This window comes from Sphaerodactylus townsendi, linkage group LG02, assembly GCF_021028975.2.
Source record: "Sphaerodactylus townsendi isolate TG3544 linkage group LG02, MPM_Stown_v2.3, whole genome shotgun sequence".
NCBI classification, from domain to species: domain Eukaryota; kingdom Metazoa; phylum Chordata; class Lepidosauria; order Squamata; family Sphaerodactylidae; genus Sphaerodactylus; species Sphaerodactylus townsendi.
The window spans coordinates 54,782,875-54,804,615 of NC_059426.1; positions in this window are offsets into that span (position 1 = coordinate 54,782,875).

The window sequence follows — 21,741 nt, forward strand, 5'->3', positions numbered from 1 at the left end:
ATTTTTCTGACAGAATATTTAACGATTGCATGGAAAACAGATTTTGCAGGTATAGCTGTTGACATTACAACTAGGAGAAACTGTCTTTTTTTTAAAGGCAAAAACTCTGCTATATTGTGTTTAGGGGAGAGGGAAGGACTGATAATACACACACACACAGAGAGAGAGAGAGAGAGAGAGAGAGAGAGAGAGAGAGAGAGAGAGGAATATTTGAAAATTATAGGAAAAATGGCAGGACTTGCAGTTTTCAGATTTATTGAAGGTAGAATGATCATGGCAAAGAGACTCCAAAAACCGAGTAGGTTTGCCACTTTAATCACAGTGTGTATTCTGGCACTTGAAGAACCAAGGAGACAATTACTTGCTTTAGAACAGTTTCTTTGATTATCAGTAAAATGCCACGTGCAAAGCCCCTACAACTGGAACACAGTATGGAAAAGATTATATTGTTTTTGTAAACAATCATCCAAATTCCATATATGTCCTCTCCTAAGGAATATTGTGTGAACATAATATGCTGCTTTAAATGGTCCACCAACCAATTATATAAAGGGGGATGTAGGTACCCTAACCCATTTATTTCTAGGGCAGAAGTCTTTCCTTTCACAGGTTTTTGACTCCCTCTGTTGGAGTGAATAGGAAATCCCTGCCTTTATAAGATATCTCTAAATCAGGGGTAGGGAACCTGCGGCTCTCCAGATGTTCAGGAACTACAATTCCCATCAGCCTCTGTCAGCATGGCCAATTGGCCATGCTGGTAGGGGCTGATGGGAATTGTAGTTCCTGAACATCTGGAGAGCCGCAGGTTCCCTACCCCTGCTCTAAATGTTGGGGTTGGGGTGATGATCTGCTAAAATCTTAGGCCGTTTCCGCACGGACAAAAGGAGCAACGTGATGACGTCGTAAATAGCAACGCATCCGCGAAAAAGCGTTCGCACAGACAGGTGGAGCTGCGTGCGTCAGGAGCCCCGCAGAAATGTGATGGTTCACACGGAAGCGCTGCGGAAGCGGCGTCTCGCCGCGCTCCGTTGCGGCTGCGCACTCGCGAAGCAGCGAGATTGGCTGACGTGACTGCCCTGATGTCCTGCCCGTCCCCCTTCTGTCATTGCCTCCCCTCCCAGCTACTGTCAGTCCCAGTTCATGTTACCTGTGAGACCAGAGTGTGTATGGGCAGCCACCATCTGCACAGGCGACATGGATCTGGAAAAGGTGCTTGACCATGCAGGGAAATCACCAGGGACAAACGTGTGTGTGTGTGTGGGGGGGGATGGTGACCAAGCTTGGCCTTTTGGCAGTCGCCATTGTTGAGAACGGCTCCGTGGCGGCGGTTCGCACGACTGCGGCGTCGGTTGCTTCACATGTGGAAAAAGAGTGCTTCGAAGCAGTTTTTGAATACGGCGTCTTTGCGCCGATTAAGCGTTTTTGCGACGGCGCAACTGCGCACCTCCGCCGCTATGTGTGCGAACGCTCTCGCTCTGACGTTTCTTTTCCCGTTTCCACGACGTCATATTTCGCCCATGCGGAAACGGCCTTAGAAACTACAAGGGCTCTGAACTGATTTTGTTAGGGGTAGTCTAAATGAGACAGGGTTATTTGTGAATCACTCATTACGCAGCAGGTGTTTAAGGATGGTGGGGTCTAATTTGGAGAACCAGGGTTGATTCCCCATTCCTCCACATAAGTGGTGGACTCTTATCTGGTGAACCAGATTTGTTTCCCCACTCCTTCACATTAAGTCTGTTGGTTGACCTTGGTCACAGTTCTCTCAGAATTCTGTCAGACCCACCTACCTTACAAGGTGTCTGTTGTGGGGAGAGGAAGGGAGAGAGTTTGTAAGTCACTTGGAGATAACTTATTGGTCAAAAAATGGGGTATAAATCCAAACTCTTCTTCAAAAATATATTACAGCCAATGAAGATGGAAAGACTGATTCAGATTGAGATGAGAAGCTCTGATGCTCCTGCAGTTACAATTGACTTTTAAAAATGCCGGGCAGATCCATTAATGAATCTCATGGAATCTCATCTCATTTGACCTCAGTTAATGAGATATGAGTGTACTGTGCCATTGGGCATTCTAGCTAATGCTAACAAAATGAAGAATTAGGACTGATATGCCATTTTGAATTGTTCTGTGCATTTCACATATGTTATGTTGTGTTCCATATAAGTTAGGTCAATATTTTTGTCTCCGTGTGGCAGACAAGGAGATAACCAGCACAGAGTTAGTTGTTGTCTAGCAGTGCCTTTTTAAGCAGTTACAGCCTTCTGAGTCCATTAATACCAATGGATTTATAAGCATTTAAATTCTGTTCAGAATGATACCATACGGCTGAAATGTAACTTGGTGGTACAGATGGACCCACAAAATCTCCCTCTGGATACATGCATGCATATTACCTTCAGAGTAGTCCCACTTAATTAAACTGTATAATCTTTTAGTCAGCCATCTGGGAATCTTTTAATGGTTGAACTGTTCACTGAAACGTGGCAACTGAATTCACTGTTATCATGATTGTAGCGTTTAGATTTCCTGTTGTGGTATTCCTAAAATCAATTAGTATTCCGTATAGTCATTTGTAGCTATGATTTTCACAATGGGAAACAGTCAGAGAAATGCCTTCCCATAAGAGTTGATATGGTCTTTGTACAGAGATGGTTTCACATTCATTATCTGTGTTTATAATGGTCATTATCTGTGTTTGTAATGGTCACATTCATTATCTGTGTTTGTAATGATTAAAGCTGAATCCCAGTTGCTGAATATTACCCCAACAGTTGCTTGTTAACTCTCTGAAGGGGACTTGTAAAAATGTAGTCTCATGCGTTGCATCTTATGTTAAGATATTTTAATATTAGCTTAGTTTCCTGTGATTTACTAATGTATTATGCACTTTTATATTGGTACCAGCCTTGAGCTCTATAGTTGGGGAGAGCTCAGAATCCATATCCATGTATAAATAAATCTTACTTGAATATCTGCTGATATAAGCTATCCTATGCAATCCCATTGATAGTAATTATAAAAGTACAAAATACCAAAAGAAATAAATGTGAACGTTATTTATCTGCTTGTAGTGATTAAGAAAAGGACATACATAATTGAGTTGACAATTATTTTAATCATCTTCCTATGTCTAACTTCTGAATTTCTCCCTTGTCGCTGACTGTGTTTTCCTGCAGCTTGTCTTAGAGCTGAGAGAGTTAAAGCCGATATTTGCAGATAAAGAGGTAAACATATTTACATTCAGTTTTTCACACTTTATGCATATGTCATGCAGTGAATAGTTTTAGAGGTATGTTTGTACTATCTCTCCAGAATTTTTACAGTCTGCAGGACACAAAATCTCTATAAAGTGACTTATTGAAATAGAGGCAGATTGGTAAAACCGTTCCTCTCATATGAACTGTGAAGAATGATCTTCTAAATGAAATCAGGAAGGAACTGGACAGAATCTTGTTTAATGGTGTGACAAAATGAATCACTACTATTCCAAGCATCCATCACTGCTAAAAGGGGACCACAAATGATCTGTGAACTACTATATATTGATTACTCATGTACTACAAGTGTCGGATTTAATGTTCACACACCATGGAAAGGCGGCAGGGACAGATGGCGCCTTAACTCTTCTTTGATAGATTTTAATGGTGAAATATTGATTTCTATCTGGCCAAGGCCTGCTGTTAGGGGCCAAAGTCATTTGTTGGGTATAGCTGGACACCCAGTCTGCGAGGGGTAATCAATCATTTTTGGCAAGGCAGGTGAAATTCTGAAGAGAAGCACCTTGGGCTCCCAAACTGATATCAAGATGCGGCACAGAGACCAACAGATGCACAGTCCATACACAAAAAAGAGACTCCCTGAAATTGGGCTTGCAAAGAATTATTAATGATAAGACATGTTTACTGAGGAGAGCCACAGCGAATCAGAGCTGACATGAAATAGGCTGAGAGCCTCGCTGAGAAAATGAGCTTCTCGCTAAAAGGGACTATATTTTATTTAAACATCCATCTAGGGCTGAAAACGCAGGTAATCTGTTGTGTTACAAGCCACTGGCTGTTCTTGCCATCCAGAGAGATAACACTGAGGAGCTAATAGGAACACATCAATCACAATCAGCCTGCAATTCCAGTGGTGTCTTCTCTTCCCCGCTCCTTTTTAAGTTCCTTAATAACGATGATAACATAGTTCTGGGCTTGTGAGAGGGTTTCTTTCCTCTGAGAGTCGTATCCATAAAGTGAATAGCTTGCAAAGTCAGCATCTCACTCCTATGGAAAGGTGTGCAGGGTAGAAAGGGGGCTGTGGGAAAGGGGGCAAGGAATTGACGTAAGCCCATGATTGGTCTGTCTGTGTGTCTGTGTGTGAATATATGCATGCATGTATTTATGCAGTGCAACAAAACAAAGCAGTGACCTCAACCATTCCTCGCTCCCCCTTTCTGTCTCCAAGATCTCCCTTCTTTAGGAAGAATATAATGCTTGTTGGACTTTGAAAGCAGCATCATAAACACACACACACATTCCTTTTATGTTCACATACACATATATAGATATATTAATTCAAAACAAAGCAAATTGAGTCCATGTCTATTTTTAATTTCTATAATTTTATACAGACTCAAGCTATTGGTCAGTCTACCCCAATATTATGAATGATAGGATTTTTCTAGGGTTTCCTCAGTATAAGATAACTGGTTAAAGAGCGGTAGATGGCAGAGTTTGAAAGTGACACCGTCGGCATGCAAAGCAAAACCCATGTAACCCACGCAACTGAGTAGTGGTCTCTCTCTAATATGAACTGAACCTTTTTTAGCTTCTTATGGGAGCCCCCACCTACAGTCCCAATTATTCAACATCAGAACATGGCTAGCATATGATAGGAAAAACAAACCTCTTTTATGTACTCGGAGGTATGCTAGTGGTGTTTCACCTTTTCATGGAGTAAACTGAGACTTTGAAATCCAAAGTCTCAACAGTGTTAAACCTTAGCTCGCATGTGCTGCGCTTCTCTGTCATTCCTCCAATCTGCACAAGAGGAATATGAAGAATAATGAACAGTGTGGACTGCTTTACAGTAAAGATGAAAAATTGTAAGGCACTTTGCACAGTTCGAGTGCTGTATACATAACCATCATGCTCCCTAGCTCTGCCGTTGGCAAGGGGCCCCCAGAAGTGGGAAGCTGGTCAAGGCTGATTTTTCGTTTAGATTATCTTGCTTATCTAATGATTTTTGCTTCACTGCTCAGCTCGATTGTGTTCACTACGTCGGCAGGCTATTAAAATGTCAAGGCACATTGAATTGTTGTTATCAAGGAGAGAGACCTTTCCAATCAACCTGTGTTCTCTAGGTTGCATAAACGGGTAGCTTGGAAGGACTAGAGGGAGGGGGAAGAGGAAGGAGAGGATGGGGAAGACAGCCTCTCTAGGAAAGGAGAAAGGGAATCGTCTTTTTTGTATGTGCACGCAGATTGATGGGGTGCAGTAATTAAAATGCCATCTTTTAGAACAGGCATTAGACGTGTCTCTCATTTGCATTGAGGGATGAGGGGGAGAGCAGAAACTTCTTTCCCTTGTGCAATTTCACCACCATCCTTGTAAAGAAAATTCAGGGAGGAGGAAACTTGGGAGAGAGAATAGCTGGCCCCGCATACTAAGGAGCTGGCTGGCTGAAGGAGAAAAACAAAGGCAAATGTCTTCGCCATGTCGATGTCTGCCTTAGGGTTTGATAAGAAAATAAGTTCACTGTCCTGTAGGGATAAACACTGGAGACACTCCAGTATCATAATATTGAACCAGGCCTGACAGGATGATACAAATCCAGTTTATTTGGAGACAACTCCCCCCTCCCTTTCCTCTCTTCACCTCCTTGTTCATATAATTGTGGGACAGTTTATTACACAGAGGTACGTCAGATATTGCCAGGAATCGATCTTTTCTTTTCTTCCCTCGTAAACTATCCAGCACATCATATTAGAAGAAGAGGGGAGTTGGGTAAGGCAGGTAATTCCTTGGATTTACTTCTATTTTTTTGGCTGTTTAAATCATTCTGCAAATATTTTGCTTCTCTCTGTCATATCTGACTCACTTTCATTTAAAACTGATGGGCTGGGAGATTATTATGTTTGGTTGGTTTCTGTACCATTTTGAGTTTTGTGTCATTTCCCTCTATGCATCCAACAACACTGAACTGTTTGGGAGATAATGTTAGTATGAACTTAATATTTTTCATCCTTTAGCACTCTTTGCCATATATGTACTACATTAATGCAGGTTTGACTGGCTCTCTGAACACAATAAGAAACAAGAGGACAGGTGTAATATACTTCTGGCAATGAGATCATAAGAAGAGCTCTGATGGCTCAGACCAGGGTCCATCTAGTCCAGCATCCTGTCTCACACAGTTGCCAGCCACTTACTCTGTAGGGCCAACAACAGAGTATAGAGGCCAAGGCCCGGTCCTTATGTTGCCTCCTGGCATTGGTATTTGGAGGTTTACTGCGTCTGATTGTGGAGGTTATCTTTAGTCATCTTGACTAGTAGCTACTGACAGTCCTATCCTCCATGAATCTGTTTGATCTCCTTTTAAAGCTGTCTATGCCTGTGGCCATCACTACATCCATGTCACTGAATTCCTCATTTTAGTCACTCATATAAAGAAGTATTTCCTTTTGTCTGACCTGAATCTCCTGCCATTCAACTTAATTGGTTGCCCTCGAGTGCTAGTATTTTTTTTTGGCGGGGGGGGGGGGGAAGTTCTGTTTGTTCACTTTATCTTATGTATAGTTTTATAAACTCCTATCATGTCTCTCTATGCTGAAAAGTTCCAGACTCTTCAGGCTTTCTTCTAGGAAAGATACTCTCTCTCTCTCTCTCTCTCTCTCTCTCTCTCTCTCTCTCTCTCTCTCTCTCTCTCTCTGTCTCTCACCCTAAAGTACTAAATCTTTGTTCCCATCTTTGGTACTTTTCTCACCTCTGCAATGTCCTTTTTTATATCTGCTGACCAGAACTGCTCACATTCTATTTTAAATAGGGCACACCATACATGGACATCATAATATTAGTCATTTTATTTTCAATCCCATTCCTAATAATGCCCAGCATAGCATAGCCTTTTTTACTGTTGCGGCACAGTAGATTGACATGTACATTGAGTGGTCTACTATGACCCCAAGGTCTCTTTCTCAGTAAGTTCAGACCTCATTAGCCTATCCTTGGTTGGGATTTACTGCTCCAGTGTGCATAACCCCCATTATAGTACCTAATGTGCTCCATTAGAACCAAATGTTCAGCATAGCTGGTGTCTCTACTTAGAAGAAACCCCAAGACTAACAAATACTGGGCCAGGGGTCCAATTTTACAGGCCACCAAAGCGGGTTTCCCCATGCATTCTCCATTGTTGCCATGTGGCTTTACTAAACTTGACTAAACTTGACTATTCTTTTAAGGAAGTTTACTAAACGTATCTATTCTTTTAAGGAAAATCACCAGCACCTATGCTGAAAATTTGGTGCTACCTAACCTGCCCCCCCCCGCCCCCCCACACACTAAAAACACCCCCCTGAGCCCTAGAAAGATTTCCCACAGGCAATAATGGAGCCAAAGAATGGGTTAAGCTTTAAAGCTCTGTGGAAAGTGGGGTATATGTGCCTATTATAGCTTTTTTCTTTTGACAGGATTTTAATCCCTTTCTATTGTTGTAGCTGGGGATCCCAAAATGATATTGAAAAAGCCAATTTTTTTCAGCATTTTTGAGATCGGGATTGCCAGTAACAGCTTAAAACACCTTTTTTTAAGCCAAAAAAAAAATACTAGTAAGGGTTTTTTTTGCTTTGGTTTTATTTTTGCTTTGGCTTTACCAAATGCACAAACCTTCTGTCTATTTATTCCTACTCTTTGCTTCTTTTTGTGTAACCAACTTTTGATCCATAGAAGGATTGATCCTCTTTTGCCATAACTTGTAAGCTTACTCGAGAGTTTTGGTGAGGCACCTTATCAAAAGTCTTTTGAAAGTCCAAGTATATAATGTTTACTGGGTCGCCATTATCTGCATGCCTATTCACTTTCTCAAAGAACTCCAAAAGGTTGGTGAGGAAGGACTTCCCTTTCCAGAAGCCATGCTGATCTTTCCCTCAGCAGGCTTTGTTCCACTATTAATTTGTCTGGGACAGACATTAAGATGCCACATTCTATGCCAGGTGAAGTATCCATGGTCCCCTGTCAAATTAAATACATCCATTTCCATTACATTTCTTCCTGTGATATACATAGTACTTTCACTTTTTATTTTTGCACACTCTACTTCTGCAGGTCACTAAGCTTGGACAAAGCGGACAAATTGATTGGCTATTTCAGAAAGAATATATGAGATAACTGCTGGAAGGTGCATCCATACAGACAAAGAGACAGATACTTCCTTCTAAAGAAGTACATTTGAGGATGTACTGTTGTATATTTGCTATGTGGGGAGATTACATGTTCCCTAGGATCCAGGTATACTTCTACAACAGATCTTATTGTGGGTCCCCAAGACTGTTTCAGGCTGAGAAGATGGTAAGAAGGATGGAGGCCAAAGTGTTTCCTTCTTAGGCATGACATGCACTTTATTAGACACTGCAGGCATAGGAATTGAGAGGAACCCACAACTCATATTTGATTACATCTGTTACAGAATGATGACTCAGACCCAACCTTTATATTCTGTAATGTGTAAAGCAATATCCCCTACTGACAGCTTGGGACCCATCAGTATATAACCCAATGGACCTGAAATTCAGTTTGACCAAACATGAAGTTGCCTTACATGGGGTCACACCATTTGGTCTATCAAAATTGGTATTGTCTACTCTTACTGGAAGTGATTTTTCAGGGTCTCAGGTAGAGTCTTTCACATCACCTGATCCTTTTAAAAAAAACTAGAGACGAAGCTGGGACTTTCTGCATGCAACACAGATGCTCCATCAGTGAGTTCATAGCTCTCCCCACAAGGTGGCATCATGATGTACCATCTCCAAATGCATTGCTGTATGCCATGACAACAACCATCAATGACACTGTAAGGGATAGGGCTTGGCATCATTATTACTTTTGGGACAAAAAGGGTTCAAGAAAATGAGGAGCTATCAGTTGATGATAGCAAAAATCAAGACACAAAAATGTTTCGGTTGTTTCCTCCCAGTTCCCCCTTTTTCAAAATATGAACAACAACATATCGTGTCCCTCTGATATAAAGAAAGCCTTGCTACTGAGATAGGACTTCAGAACATATGAGAAATTGAAAAGATGGAACAAATTGCAGCTTGAAGCTGACAGCCTCCAGATTTGTTTGATGACTGTTGAGTTCTGACTACTACATGTAAAACAAAAGCAAAAGGCAACATTCCAGACAAAAACAATTGCAACAGACCAAAGTATGACATGATTTTGGCATCCTTATGTTCACAGCATCTGTGTTTCTAAAAGAAATGGAAATTCTCATTGGGGTAGATTGCACAAAGACAAAAAAGTGTGATAAATCAAGAAGGGCTTTGTTTAGAATACTGTTAGAAAAAATCCTATTGATTAGACATAATTAGCTACACACTCATTAGTCTTCTTGCTTGTTCATTTATAAAACAGTACCATAATGATGAAGATGCTGGATCCTAGTAAAGGTGGATTGGATTCTGCCAGTATCATAGTTTATGACCACATAGACTCTACCAATTTTTCCCAGTTTGCATTGATTAGGCCTGGAAAAATGTCTTGTCTTAATAATAATAACAACAGCAACAACAATAACCTCACATTTGCTGTACATGGGTGATTTGAAGCTCTATGGGAAATCAGACACAAAAATCCAGTCACTAATGAACACAGTCTGAATATTCATGACAGACATTTCAATGGAGTTTGGCCTGGACAAATGCGCCACTGTGGCAATAAAGAGGGGCAAGATCACTGAGAGTGACAGCATAGAAATACCTGATGGCCAACTAATCAAGTGCAACCAAAAGAAGGCCTGTAAATACCTGGGCATTTTGCAGCTAGATATATCAAGCACAAGAAAGTGAGGACAGTGGTCAGCATAGAAAATACCCAGAGGGTTAGGAAAACTTTGAAATCCAAATTAAATTGTGGAAATGCCACGAAGGCCAGCAACACTTGGGCCATACCCATCATTAGACTGCTGTAATCATAAACTGCACCCAGGCTGATTTGGATGTGTTGGATAGAAAAACTCAGAAGCCTATGACAATGCACTATGCCTTATACCCACACAGTGATACTGATAGACTATACCTTCCCTGGAGATCTGGTGGCAGATGAGGTTACTGCAAGTAAAGCAAAGTGGAGGAGGAGAAACATGTGCTGACTGATTATGTGAGTGAAGATCAAGAACAAGCATTGACTGAAGTGAAGAACAGTCATTTACTGAAAGGCCAGAGAACCAAACAGGAGTACAGAAAAAAATGTGATTAAAACGAGAACTAGGAAAGCTGGCACAACAAAGCATTGCACGGTCAATTTCTGGAGAAGATCCAGGGCAAGGTGGACAATGAAAAGACCTGGCTTTGGTTAACAACTGGAATTATGGGGAAAAAACCCTGAATCACTGATTTTAGCAGCTCAAGAGCAGGTGATTAGGACAAAAACCATCAAGGGCAGAATCGAAAAATGCTCAGATGATGCAAAGTGAAGATTGTGCAAGGAAACCGACAAAACTGTAGTTCATGTACTCAGCTGCAGCAAAAAGATGGAGTATGGAGACACAACTCAGTGGCCGAGATGATCCACTGGAATTTATGTAAGAATTCCATTAGGGCAGCTAAAAACTGGTGGGAACATTGTTCAGATAAAGTCATGGAACTTTCTTGTGGGACTTTCTTGTGGGACTTTCAAGTCCAAACAGACAAAATGTTGGCACATAATACATCAGATATCACAGTGATCAAAGACAAGAAAGTGACCATTGACACAGCAATACCTGGTAACATCAGAGTCATTGAAGCAGAACATGAGAAGATCACTAAATACCATGATTTGGAAATCGAGATTCAGCGACTATGGCATAAACCAGCTGAGGTTGTCCCATTGGTAATTGGCATGCTGGTCACCATTCCCAAAACACTAGGGCAGCACTTGAAACATCTTCAAATCAACAAAATAACATCTGTCATATTTAGAAGGCAGCCCTGCTGGGATCTGCATGATTACTATGCCGATATATTACAATGTCTTAGGCCTCTGGATGAGGTTTGAATTGTAATTGTAATGACAGGCCAACAACCAGCTAAAGAACTGGCATCTGTGATATTAAAAACCATGACTATAATAATATTTTGGATTTATACCCTGTTTTTCTCTCCTGTAAGGAGTCTCAAAGCAGCATATCAACTCCTTCCCTTTCTTTTTCCACAACAGACACCTTGTGAGGTAAGTGGGGCTGAGAGTGTTCTGAGAGAACTGTGACCAGCCCAAGGTCAGCCAGCAGGCTTCATGTGTAGGATCATGGAAACAAATCCAGTTCACCAGATAAGTGTCCACCATTTATGCGGAGTGGAGAATCAAACCCAGTTCTCCAGATTAGAGTTCATCACTCCTTCTCTACTGTTTTCCCTCTTAGCAACATTTATTGCCTCCAAAAATGAATTCAGTCTGGATTTCATTCATACAGTGAAGGGAGAGATCAGATGTCTTTTGCCCACTTATGCTACTTGTGACACTAACAGTGGAATCCTATGCACACTTATCTGCAACTTTCTGCACATGCGCGGAGCCGAGCCTTCCCCGGCATAATTTATGCCGGCGGAGGTTCAGGGGCTGTTCGCACGCTAGCGTGCGAGCGGTTGGCACTTCCCCTTCCTGGCACGTCACCCCCCTTCCACTCACAGTCCCATCCAGTCTCGGACTTCAGGGACCCGGCACTTCCCCCTTCTCGGCCGGCACTTCCCCCTTCCCAGCATGTCGCCCCCCTCAATTCACTGTCCTATCCAGCGTTGCTCTGGAGGACTTCAGGGACCCACGCACGCTGCCCTGTGACCTCCAGAGGTCACAGGGCAGTGTGGACGGGTCTCTGCAGTCCTCCAGAGGGATGCTGCACAAGATGGTGAGTGGAGTCAATGGGGAAAACACCTTCTTCCCGGTGGTGCAGTTTGCACCATGCCGGCGGGAACATGCTGTTTTTCAAAAACCTTGCTCATTAAGCAAGGTTTTCAGGGGCGGCTTCACGCCACCCGGGGAAAGCCAGGAGGGCACTGCTGCGAAGCAGCAATGCTCCTGTGTGAACTGTCTTCCAGGGATGGCATTTTTGCCATCCCTGGGACGCTATATATGGCCTGTGCGGAAAGGGCCTAAGCCCCACTGAATATCTTGGATATTACTTCTAAACCTACATGGCCTTGTGCTGAATGTCTTATAATTCTACAAAGACTGAATGTCAAACATATACAAGACACAAAGATCATGCAAAGAATGTATTCATTCACTTTTATTATGAACCTTCTTTATGTGCTACTGAATTAATTGTATGTCTTCTGCATGCTTGACTCAGATCAGCTTATAGTTCTTTACACAGGGTAAATCAGTAGAGCCAAATGCAGCTATTGACAGCATTTGCAATTTGGGCAATCTTCAGAAATCCTCTCTCTGAATAGAGAAGAGCTTTACAACCTATTGAAGCATAGCTTGTGTAGCAGATGGTGTAGACTACTGCTTTACTGCTGTGAGAGCTAACAGTTAAAAGAGATACCTGTGTCCCTATTTCTAGAGATATGCTTATTTAAATTTGCATACTTGCTTTGATTCTACCTGAAAAATAAATGGTGATATGCTTCCCATTCCCGGTCTCAAATCAACATGTTTGCCTCTCAAATTTTCTTCAGTTCTTCAGAATTCCCACTGTGTTATTAACATTATGAATCCCTCTTTGTGGGTATCTGAAGAAACAGTGGTATCAAGCAACTGCGAAACTAAGGTTGCAATCCTATGTGTATGATCCCCAGTCACTAAACTGCATAATACTGCAACTCATGACTATCTGAAAGCATCAGACTGTATCTCACATTAAAATGTCATCTAAACCTAGCAGACAGTATACTAAACAATGAGAGCAAAGGATATAGTGTGTACAAGCAATTGAGGTATTTATAATTTTGCCTTTCATCCATCATGGACTTAAGATGGTATACCCTGTAGGTTTCACATCCCAGCACCTAGAAGAAGAGGAGTTTGGATTTATATCCCCCCTTTCTCTCCTGCAGGAGACTCAAAGGGGCTTACAATCTCCTTGCCCTTTCCCCCTCACAACAAACACCCTGTGAGGTAGGTGGGGCTGAGAGAGCTCCGAAAAGCTGTGACTAGTGCAAGGTCACCCTGCTGGCGTGTGTGGGAGTGTACAGGCTAATCTGAATTCCCCAGATAAGCCTCCACAGCTCAGGCGGCAGAGCTGGGAATCAAACCCGGTTCCTCCAGATTAGATACACGAGCTCTTAACCTCCTACGCCACTGCTGCTCCTAGACCTGCCACAGCTATGTGCTCCCTACAAACATCCTGAAACAGCATGAAACAGGTACTAGCATTTTCAGAGTTGAACAGAATTTGAAAAAAAAATCATGGTCCTTTCACCACTAATGAACACATCTTGCAGACTGCGAGTTTCTCCTTTTCTTTAAGCATCCCGATCCAGAAGATACAGCCCTTATCTAGAGCCTGCTGGGTCTCATTGGTCTCCCTCATCATCAGCCCTATTAGATAAGTCCAAGCTTCTTCATTAGTATCTTGCAGGCTAATGTGGTGGACTGTAACAAGGAGCTTTAGGGTTCCCACAATATTTCATCATGCCAGGACCCCCGCAGGCAACCTGCCTGTTTCCAAGGACATGGTCATCTAAAGGCTTGTGAAAACACAGGTTTCATAAGGTCCCCCTAGTCTGTAGTGTTTGTCCACCATCTCGTGGCCCCAGTAGGCCTTTGAGAGAATGGCTTATCTGCCTGAGACTTCCCTATTCTAGATCACCCCCATAACCCCTCCCCCAAGTTGTCTATACCACCTTGGGGTGCCAACACTGGCTTGGGAAATGCCTGGATATTTGGAGACACTGCCTGGAGAAGGAAGAGTTTAGGGAGGGGAGGGAGCTCAGCAGAGAGGGTCCCAAGGAGTCAACCCTCCAAAGCTACCATTTTCTCCAAGGGAATTGATTTCTGTTGTCTGGAGATCAGTTGTCATTTTGGAAGTTCACCAGAACCCATAAGGAAGTTGGCAGTGATGGGATCCAAAAATGTTAATAACAGGTTCCGATGGTGGTGGGATTCAAACAGTGGCGCCACCGCACACACAAACCTCCAGTCCCTATTGGGGCAGGGAGGTTGCTTTAGTAACCCCTTCTCGGCACTCAGAAAAATTAGTAACCACTTCTAGAGAAGTGGTGAGAACTGGTTGGATCCCACCTCTGATTATGCCTTGATGTCACATTTAATTTTGCCATCACTAACTGCATAATCACAGTTAGTGGTTTGCTGCTGCTGAGGATCTGAACACCTTCCAGTTGCCATGTGGCAGTGGCGTAGGGGTTAAGAGAAGGTACATTCTAATCGGGAGGAACCAAGTTTGATTCCCTGCTCTGCCAACTGAGCTGTGGAGGCTTATCTGGGGAATTCAGATTAGCCTGTACACTCCCACACACGCCAGCTGGGTGACCTTGGGCTAGTCACAGCTTTTCGGAGCTCTCTCAGCCCCACCCACCTCACAGGGTGTTTGTTGTGAGGGGGGAAGGGCAAGGAGATTGTAAGCCCCTTTGAGTCTCCTACAGGAGAGAAAGGGGGGATATAAATCCAAAACCCTTCTTTACTCTTCTTCTTCATGTCCAGCCATGCTTCCTCAGACAGTTGTTTTTATTGACTCGAAGAGATAGAAAAAGTGCAGAGAAGGGCAACAAGGATGATTGAAGGATTGGAGCACCTTCCTTATGAGGAGAGGCTGCAGCATTTGGGACTCTTTAGTTTGGAGAGGAGACGTCTGAGCGGGGATATGATTGAAGTCTATAAAATTATGCATGGGGTAGAAAATGTTGACAGAGAGAAATTTTTCTCTCTTTCTCACTATACTAGAACCAGGGGGCATTCATTGAAAATGCTGGGGGGAAGAATTAGGACTAATAAAAAGAAACACTTCTTCACGCAACGTGTGATTGGTGTTTGGAATATGCTGCCACAGGAGGTGGTGATGGCCACTAACCTGGATAGCTTTAAAAAGGGCTTGGACAGATTTATGGAGGAGAAGTCAATCTATGGCTACCAATCTTCATTCTCCTTGATCTCAGATTGCAAATGCCTTAGCAGACCAGGTGCTCAGGAGCAGCAGCAGCAGAAGGCCATTGCTTTCACATCGTGCATGTGAGCTCCCAAAGGCACCTGGTGGGCCACTGCGAGTAGCAGAATGCTGGACTAGATGGACTCTGGTCTGATCCAGCAGGCTCTTTCTTATGTTCTTATGTTCTTATTTTTTTGCCAGCTCTGGTCTGGGAAATACCTGAAGGTTTTGAGGGTGGAGCCTGGGGAGCATGGGGTTTGAGGAGGGGAGAGGCCTCATCACGGTGCAAGCCTATAGAGACCAACTTCCGAAGTAGTCATGTACTCCAGGGAAACTGGTCTGTTGTCTGAGATCAGTTGTAATACAGGGAGATTGTCAGACTGCACCTGGAGGTTGGCAACCCTATCTGCAAATCGTACATGACACAGGACAAAAGAAATGTGAGTGGGTGGAATGTAACTGGGGACTGAAGCCTCTCTTTGGTCATTCACCTGCCTGAAAGAGGCATGGCCTGTTCCCAACCTAATTTTAAACCTTGGTTTCAAAAGGGAAAGAAATGGCCATGTGCAGGGAGACTGAGACTTGTACCCATGAAAAAAGACAAATAAGTGGATTCTAGAGCAAATGAAGCCTGAACTCTTCCTCGATTCTAAAATGACTAAACTGCGGCTGCTGTACTTTGGTCATATTACGAGAAAACATGAATCACTAGAAAAGACAATAACGCCAGGAAAAACAGAAGGCATTAGGAAAAGAGGAAGAACCACCATAAGGTGGAGTCATTTATTATGGAAGCCATGGCCCTGAATGCGGCTTTTAATGATAAGAACATTTGGAAGTCATTCATTCATAGGGTGACCATGAGTTGAAAGCAACTTGACAGCACACACAAAGAGCCATCAGTCAATGGAAGTAAGTGAAACTTCTAAAGTCACTTTAAAAGTTTTTAAAATAATTGGGCAAATATGCACATAACAAAACAAATAACTTTGAAAAACTTGATTCATCAGCCATAACTTTCTTAGTTCTTTCCAGCAATAGGGGCAATTCTCTCCTTTAGAAATCAATGACAAAAATCCCGTTGGGTTTTAATAGAGCAGGATGACAGCCAACATCTTCAGCTTCACAACGGATGAGAAATGGTTATTATATTGCTTTCTGTCTTTCAGAGAAGATTGTTTGTCAAACTACATTTTTCTCCTTCGAAAATCTCCCCCTGGATTTAAAGATGCGCCTGAGAGCTGTTAAGCAGCTAAAATGCAAGGAAGTTGGTATAAAACTGTCCTGTGTGGCTCTATAAGGTGGACAGATTGAATATTCTTGTTGGGGCGGGGGTTGGGGATCCTATAATTTAATTAGACAGCTTTTCTATATAGGAAAAACAGCTCATAAATTAGGTTTAGCACCAGTTTGGGTTCCTGCTGAGAATTTTACTAGGATCTGTTGGGATTTGCTATCTGACAGAAACCGTGCAAGAGATTTGTGCACCCAAAGCAAAATTACTGCAAAAATGGCTGGCACTTTTCCAGATCAGCAGTGACTGTAAATGCCTGGCATTATGTTTTCTGCAGTTTCCTCTCTTTTTTTGGTAAAAGCAACAGCAGAGTTACTGAACTATGCCTGGACCAGCCCTCGCTAGATTTGAGTGGAATTACGCTGCGGTCTTGTACAAATGTTAATATCCAAAACTGCCATTTTCATAGCTTGACTAAAAAACTTTCATTTGTTCTAGATTCAAGTTGAGCTTAAAGTACTCCCGGTATTCAAATCCATTTGTACTATGGAAGGAAAATTGGCCTCTGTTTTCAGGATTTGTTAAATGGTCAGTTCAAACTGTGATGTCTGTCTTCCCTTATCGACTGCTTAAATCTGTTTGCTGATGTTTGCCATTCACTTCTGAAATATCTTCCCTGGTTTCCTGTTTGTTCCAGGACTCAGTTTAAAATGCTGATTCTTACCTTTTCCCCACCGAAAAAATGAATGTAGATACAAACCGGTTTGGGAAAAACTGGGACCTTTTGAGCATGGTTTCAGCGTCCCCAACTGCAGCTTCTGCCCCACAAATGATCCTTGTTCCCAGAAACGCAGCAGCAACGAAGGATCCCCCACTGAGGTGGATTGAATACGCTCAGGGGCTATCCTGATTAGCTGTTGCGTTGTGTTGGGGTGGGAATTTTTAATTTTATTTTCAAACTTCCAGATCCATGTCTCTGCGAGCATGCGCAGAACGACCCTATGCGGAAACAAAGAAATGGGCGATTAAAGCGAAGGCCTGTTTCCGTGCGCCTCCATGTAGTTGGATTCACGTGGATACAACGTGTAGCACTGCTTTGTATTGCCTTCTACTCAGTCAATCAGTCAAAACCGGTCCCATGTTGCTTCGTATCCGCTTGGATCTCTGGTCCGCGAAATTTAAAAAAGGCTGTGCGTGCATCACACACAGCCCACTGCCTTCTCATTGGATGGGAGGCTCCACATCACTACCAGCAGTGGGAAAAATGAATCCGGATTCACCCCCAACTTCCCCACCAGATTGCCCACATGTTTTTTTAAAAAGGTCTACTTTCTTGCAGGTTCTAAAATAACACGTGCTGAGGGAGGAGGGCGCCAGAAATGGGATGAAAGCGTGTTCGGCGCTGGTGCAGTGGGGAGTTCTGCTGGAAACCTGGATATTTTGTGTGGCGAGCACGCATCTAATCCTCAGTGGGGAATCAACCACAGTCTAAATGGGGTGGGGGTGGGGATTTTCAGAATTACCCATTCACACATTAATCTGCCCTAGTGCTCGGGTTACCATTTTGGGGCTCGGTAATTCCTGGGTTGGGTTGATCATGGGAAAGGTACAGTTTGGGGAGCAGAGGTTGCTAGGGTTACCATGTCCCTCCTGGCCACTGATAGAGGATGAGGGTTGCATGGCCTGATCCAGCTGGGGAAACTCCTGGAGATTTGGGGATGGAGCCTGGGGTGGACAAAGACCTTAGTGGAATTCAATTCCATAGAGTGAACCTTCCAAAACATCCATGTTCTCCTGGGGAGGTGAGCTGTAATTCTAGAGGATGTATGGAGAAGGACATATTTTGACTAGACAGCACGTAACGTCAGTGAAGAGAGGAAAGCCTACTATGTTATAGAAAATCTATTATGAGTGATGTACTCAACCCATTTTTAAGAGGGTGGTGTCAAAGATGAAACACAGTAGCCTTGTTCATGCCTTTACAGCAGTGTATAGAGAGCAGCAGTGGCGTAGTGGTTAAGAGCAGGTGCATTCTAATCTGGAGGAATCGGGTTTGATTCCCCACTCTGCCGCTTGATCTGTGGAGGCTTCTCTGGGGAATTCAGATTAGCCTGTGCACTCCCACACATGCCAGCTAGGTGACCTTGGGCTAGTCACAGCTTTTCGGAGCTCTCTTAGCTCCACCCACCTCACAGGGTGCTTGTTGTGAGGGGGGAAGGGCAAGAAAATTGTAAGGGCCTTTGAGTCTCCTACAGAAGAGAAAGGGGGGATATAAATTCAAACTCTTCTTCTTCTACATATGCACAGCTGCATAAGAAGAAGCCAATACAAGTTCACTTTACAAATGGAAGTAGGGACCTGACCTGGATAAATGTGGGGTAATCATAACATTTTTAGCTGTATTCACATTGACTGTAAACATGAGAATCTCTTAATGTACTTACAAAGAACAATCAAGTATACACTGCACATGGATTATAGGGGCACGTGTTCACTTTATTTTGTGAACAGGGCTTATGTTAGATACAGTCCAATGCCAAGTCAGAAAACTGCTGTTAGAAGAAGAGATCATTTGTATTGGAGTGAAAAGGAATATCACAGAATGAATTGTGGCTCTAATAATCATAAGTTAGTACACAGTCACTCTTTGCAGGCTGCATTGTGAATTTAAATTAAAAAAGAAAGATAATAATTTTTGTTAAAGACAGGTTTTTTTCCATCATATGTAGAACTTATTCTTGAAAGTGACTGCAAGATCATAATAAGATCATTAAAGGGGGATTTAGTTAGTAAACGTTCTCTTAAGTTGCAGGGTTAAGGATTAGAATTTAAATTCCCAAAAGCAAAAAACCTGTACGATGCAATTTTATAATTCCATGCTGCAGCATGAACAGATCAGTGTCCCATAAATCATTCATTAATTGGGCAACAGATGTAAAGTTCACAAATGATTAAATAAAATAATGATTTAGAAGTATACAAATTGTTATCAATTAAGCCCCCAATACAAATATTAATTACAAAAGTTTCAGCTGAAGGCTGCATGCTGTATTTCACATTTCCATATTTGTTGGAATTATTAGATACGCAGTTCCAGGAATCGTATTTCATGTTGGTAGTCCTTTGACTTTGGGAATTATAACCAAGATGGGGGTATGGATATAAATATTTTGACTTGCAGCACACAGCAGTTTATGAGCAGAAGCTGAGTCAAAGTTACTCCAGACTACATCACTGAAATAAATGGAATGCATGAACACTGTAAATTGTTTGCATTCCTTTGATTTCAAGACTGCAGTTGCCTTCAACTGAATTGTGCTACTTGATCAGGTGGATGGCCTGCAAACAGTGAGGAAATCCTTTACTGGTGGGTAGGATGGTGGACATAGGATGTCCCCCATCAACTAGAACAGAAAATATATTGTAGCAGAACTACATCAGTTCCACCTGGCTGTTTTGATCTAAGCCACTGGTCCTCTTTGTTAGCCACTCTATTTACCACGGTAAATAACTTAGGCCTGGACAAATGCAATAATTGCTCCCATCTTCAAGAAAGGAGTCCTAGCCAACCTAAGAATTACTGGCCTATTAGTCTCTTATCCATTGGGAGTCTTTATGCAAAATCCTTACTACAAAGACTTATTGCCTGGACTGTTGATAAGAAAATATTAGGACCCAAGCAGATAGGCTTTAGAAAAGGCCATTTCACTATTGATCATTGTTTTGTTCTTAACAGCTTAATCACTAGATATGTCAAGAAAGGCAGGTCCAACATATACACAGCATTTCTTGACCTCAAGGTGGCCTTTGACTCGATCTGTAGAGAACTGCTCTAACAAAAATTGGAAATGCTAGGCTTAGAGCCCCATCTGTTGATGCTAATTAAAGCTCTCTACAGTAATACTGCATGCCAAATGAAAGGCTCCCCATCAGGGATGCTGTCAACTAAAACATTAATAACTAGAACTGTCAAACAGAACTGTGTTCTTGCCCCTGTCCACTTCAACCTGTTCCTTGCTGACCTTGCTCCTGCTCGAAGAGAATTCATAGCCCATAGCCCACTACCATAGCCCAACCTTAAGGAATGTGCCACTTCTCATTCTTCTGTATGCAGATGATGTGCTCCTACTATCCAGATCTAGGATGGACTTAAACCATCTTCTGGTTAATGTAGTGAGTATTGCACCTCCAATGCTCTGGAAATCAATTCCCAAAAGAAAGGTAGTGGTATTTTCCAATTCTTTTAAAATTTATCATTGGGAGCTGGACAGCAAAATAGTGGGAAAAGTCAAAGCTTTCAAATACTTAGGTGTTTCCTTTGCCCACAAAGCCTCCTGGGGAAAACAGAGAGAGCTTGCAGCAAAGAGCGCCAAGCTGCCATCCTGAACTTGTTCGTTACTAAAGGAGGTAAATATATCCCAGCAGTATTAAAGCTATTCTAACATGAAAATAACTCAGCAACTGTTGTATGGGATCCCCCTGTGGATCAGTGGTTGGGACCCCTCTTTAGAAAAAACCCAGTTGAGTTTTTTCTGCCAAATCTTCGGAGTCCCACACTGTGTGATATATGCAACTCTGTTTAGAAGAAGGTCAGCACCTATTAGTCACAAGAGCCTGACTCCTAACTTTTAAATTTTTGACGAAGTTCTTTTTCACCACTGATGCAAATAGCTATCTCTGTTTGGCCCTCCCTGATATCCAACATTCTGACTGGTGGAGCCACATTGAGAAAAAAAATGATTTCCCTAGGTCTTACTGGGGACTCTTTGCTTATGTTAGCACCCAATGAAATATTTCAAACAATAAAAATCTGTCTTTTTAACCAAGACAACAACTTTTGGTCCAAAGAGCTGGGGTTTCATGTTCACCTCTATATTATGGTATCACTCCCAATAAAGTGCAAATGGCCTGTTATTTAAAGGTATTACATAATCCCAAAATGGATGGACCTTTACCAGAGCCAGGTGCAACTCTTTTCCATCAGCCCACTTTGAAGGGCGCTTCCTAGGGATCCCTGCACAGGTTTGTTCTTACTGTACTAATACTCCTGAGACGATGTCGCACATTCTATTTAACTGTCCCAAATATGTTGACCTTAGACCAGATTTTTACTGTATTATGAGTCCCTTGTTAAGGAACTCAATTGCTAATTTATGAGTCTGCTTTTTGTTAAACAATAGCTCAGCTGAGATTTTGGAGTTGGTTGCTGAACTCTTGGG